The sequence below is a fragment of the Alligator sinensis genome, unplaced genomic scaffold, assembly GCF_000455745.1.
Source record: "Alligator sinensis unplaced genomic scaffold, ASM45574v1 scaffold37_1, whole genome shotgun sequence".
Lineage (NCBI taxonomy): Eukaryota > Metazoa > Chordata > Crocodylia > Alligatoridae > Alligator > Alligator sinensis.
In genome coordinates, this window is record NW_005841955.1 from 1381597 (window position 1) to 1385801 (window position 4205).

The window sequence follows — 4205 nt, forward strand, 5'->3', positions numbered from 1 at the left end:
GACTAACAAGGGATGTGAAGGGTAACAAGAAGGGTTTCTACAAGTATGTTAGTAATAAGAGGAAGGCCAGGGAAAATGAAAGTCCCTTACTGAATGGGGAAAGAAACCTAATTACAGACGATACAGAAAAAGGCTGAAGTACTCGATGCCTTTTTACCTCAGTCTTCACAGGTAAGTTCAGCTAATAGGTGACTGCATGTGGCAGCATAGTTTGGGGAGAAGATGAGCAGCTGACGGTGGTAAAAGAACAGGTTAGGGACTATTTAGAAAAGCTGGACGTGTACAAGTCCATAGGTCCAGATATAATGCACTCAAGGGTGCTGAGGGAGCTGGCCAATTTTATTGCAGAGCTTCTAGCCATTACCTTTGAAAACTCATAGCAAATTGGGAGAGGTCCCATACAACTGAAAAGGGCAAATATACAGTGCCCATCTTTAAGAAAGGGAAGGAGGAGGATCCAGGGAACTACAGACCAGTCAGCCCCACTTCACTGCCTGGAAAAATCATGGAACAGGTCCTCAAGGAATCTATTTCTAAGCACTTGGAAGAAAAGATGATGATCAGGAACAGACAGCATGGATTCAGCAAGGACAAGTCATGCCTGAACAACCTGGCTGCCTTCTATCATAAGATGACTGGTTCTGTGGAAGTGGAGAGACTAGTGGATGCGATATACCTTGACTTTTGCAAGGCTTTTGATACGGTCTCCCACAGCATTCTCACAAGCAAGCTCAGGAAGTACAGGTTGGATGAATGGACATTAAGGAGGATGGAAAATTGGCTGCATCACTGAGGTTAGAGGGCAGTAGTCAATTGGTCAATATCTAGTTGGCATCCAGTGTCAAGTGGAGTTGGTCCTGGGCCCAGTTTTCTTCAATACCTTCAATGACCTAGAATATGGGATGGAGTACAACCTCAGCAAGTCTGTGGATGACACCAAGCTGGGTGGTGGAGTAGATATGCTGGAGGGTAGGGCTAGGATTCAGAGTGACTTAGATAAACTGGAGGATTTGACCAAAAGAAATCTCATAAATTTCAATAAGGACAAGTCCTCCACTTAGGACAGAACAATCCCATGCACAGGTAGAGGCTAGGGAATGACTGGCTGAGCAGCAACTCTGCAGAAAAGGACATGGAAGTTACAGTGAACGATAAGCTGAATATGAGCCAACACCATGCCCTTGTTGCAAAGAAAGTTAACAGCATAATGGGCTGCATTAGTAGGAGTGTTGCCAGCAGATTGAGGGCAGTGATTCTTCCCCTTTATTCAGCACTGGTGAAGACACATCTGGAGTACTGTGTCCAGTTTTGGGCCCCTCACTACAGAAAGGATGTGGATAAATTGGAGATAGTCCAGTGGAGGACAACAATAATGGTTAGAAGGCTGGGGCACATGATCTATGAGGGGAGGCTGAGGGAATTGACTTAAGTCTTCTCTTCTCCAGAGTAAGTAAGAGGGAATTTAATAGTAGTCTTCAACTACATGAAGGGTTGTTATGAAGAGGATAGAGCTAAACTGTTCTCAGTGGTGGCATGACAGAGCAAGGAGCAATGGTATCAGGTTGCAGCAAGGGAAGTCTAGCTATTAGGAAAAATTGTCTCCCTAGGAGGATAGTAAAGCACTGGAACAGGTTACTCAGAGAAGTTGTGGAATCTGCAGTTAAAGGTTTTTAAGGCTCTGCTAAACGAAGTCTGAGCTAGGCTAACAGAATTTAGGACAGTCCTGCTTTGAGTAGGGGTTTGAACTACATGACCTTATGAGGTCCCAATCCAACCCGAATTTTCCATGACCCTATGAATGGTCTGGGCATGTGAAGCCAAGGATAACTGCCCCATTCACCTACATGAAAAAAGATTTAAAATCTTCTTTGTCTGTTTGCAAGAGAGAAGTCCGGAGTCAAACTGCAATAGAGACTCAGAACAATAATCTCAGCATCAGAACATAGTGATCTGCTACAGCAGCTGGAAAGGACAGCCAATACCTCTCCAGGCTTTTGAGTTTGACAGGAAAAACCTCTATTGCCCTTACTGAAGGTGCATGAGAAAGGATATACAGCTAGAGTTCTTTTAGATTAGCAGTGCTCAAACGTATAGCCCCATATGCTAGAGCCTGTAGATGGGGTCAGTCCACAGGCTGGATCCGCCATGGGGTTGGTGTGCAGCAGTGGCTCATGGATGCAATCTGGTGTGCCAGCGGAGCTTCATGCTGGATCCAGCTATGAAGTAACCCTCCCCCACTGGATTGAACCACAAGAGATCCCACCCACCAGTGTGATCCAGCATGCAAAGTTATGTCATCTGGCCCATGGGACTCTGTGGGTCTGGGAATCTGGAGGCAGGGAAGCAGTGGCAGCGTTATAGTGTTGTGGTTTTGGAAGCCATAGCAATTAATACTGCCACCGCTCCTCCACTACAAAATTCCTAGACTTGTGGTAAGCCTCATGGACTGGATGACACAGCCTCATGCGTTGGATCATATGGGCAAGCCAGAGCTTCTGCACAACTGGCTTAGGTCAGTTACAGATACATAGTTTCACAACATTCAGTACATTGCTCCCCAAAAGATCTGGTTCTGCTTCCCAGCTGAAGCCTTGTAAAGCACTGATCTGAGGATCTTAACAAAAAACAAACAGAAAACTTTATTTTGGAGGAAAGATCACTAGCTTCCTATTCAAGTTTCTTCACAAACCATAAACCCAGGTCCTCCAGAAGAGAAATACGCAATGGTTAAATTCAGGAAGATCTGTTCTTTCACCTCCTGATCTGTTACTAAGAATTCCCTACAATTGTCATCATGAACAAGTTGGTTAAGCAAATAAGGAGTTTTTTCCATTTGTGTAAATTCAGTTATAACACGGATGAACTCTTGAAAGTGGCACATATCTTAAGCAATCAGAAAATGTCCAAACCGAAACAAATTAGTACACAGCTGCCCACTGTATTTCATACAGTAAACTGTTAAAGGAAAAATAAAGTATCTCCCACAAAATAGTACCAACAAAAAACCCCAACTTCTTGTCCAAACTAAGAAAACAGACATGGAGATTGAAGGTCAAAGTATGCACTATCACCAAAAAAGAGGACAAAAAAAAAAAAAAAAAAAAAAAAAAAAAAAAAAAAAAAAAAAAAAAAAAAAAAAAAATCAATGTTCGCTTTAGGGCTACCAGATATGAAAGACGCCATGGCAACCCAAACTATTTAAACATACTCAAGTTGGAACAGATCAAGATAAAGAATCCAAATTAGTATCGAAGACAGAATAAAAGGCGTGAAGGGCCCATAGCAAAGATGTAACCCAAGGAACTTACTATGATTTGAGACCATTGCTACCTTTTAAGATATTTAAAAAGAGAAGATAAAATGAGATTCAACTAGCTACAATTTTTTAACCTAAAAAATGAGTTTCCTTTCACCCTGATTCTTATTTTTCAAGTATCAGTTTTCTGCAAGCATCTCTATAGAGAATGTTTTTTCACAGGCTTTATTTTTCTATCTTAGCATTCAGGTCTTGCTAAACTGGAAGAATAAAAGACTTGCATACTACTAGTTTTTTAACTCTTCTGATCTTCAACTGTGCAGGTTCAAAATTTGGTATCTCTCTCATAATTACCTCTCATGTAGGTCTCTCTCACTCAGACACACACAAACAATCCCTTCTGACAAGAACTGTATGTTCCTTCATATTGGAAGTCAATGAGAGTCTGATGAACTAGAGAAATTCACTTAGTTTAAACAGCAAGTTAGAGATCAAGCTAATAATTTAACCAACTCCCAGTACTGTACTCTATATACACTATGTGCAATGTGTCACGACCCAGTGATTTTGGTGCCTCGGCACTATGGAATTTCCTGGCCACATGAGAGCTCCTTTGCACGGCAGAGTGTTCTGCTGCAATTGAGAACCCGCGTGTAGGAGAGAGTTCCCGCCAATTTGCAGTTTCCTTTGCAGGATGCATTTCTTCTTTGCAGCACAGAAATGCACGGTGCAAAGAGTTCCCGCTATTCGAATGTAAATTTGTGCCCCGCTATTGGCCAGTGCTAAATTATTCATACGTGGCAGCTAGTAATTGGCTCGCTGGCCGTTTAAAATTCCGCGCGACTTCCGCCCAAGTCGAAGAGCTTTGAGCAAGCTGCAGAGTGTCTCTGAAGTTATCTGACTTGCGGCTGCCAATCAATAGACTGATCACCTATCGATCTTTCTTCCC

The 4205-nt window shown here is 42.6% G+C and overlaps 1 protein-coding gene across 6 annotated transcripts in view; it reads right to left on the reverse strand.

Moving 5' to 3' along the window:
* The window catches only part of MYO6 (myosin VI), a 190440-nt gene that overhangs the window by 138301 nt on the left and 47934 nt on the right, over window positions 1-4205 (reverse strand). The window lies entirely within an intron of this gene.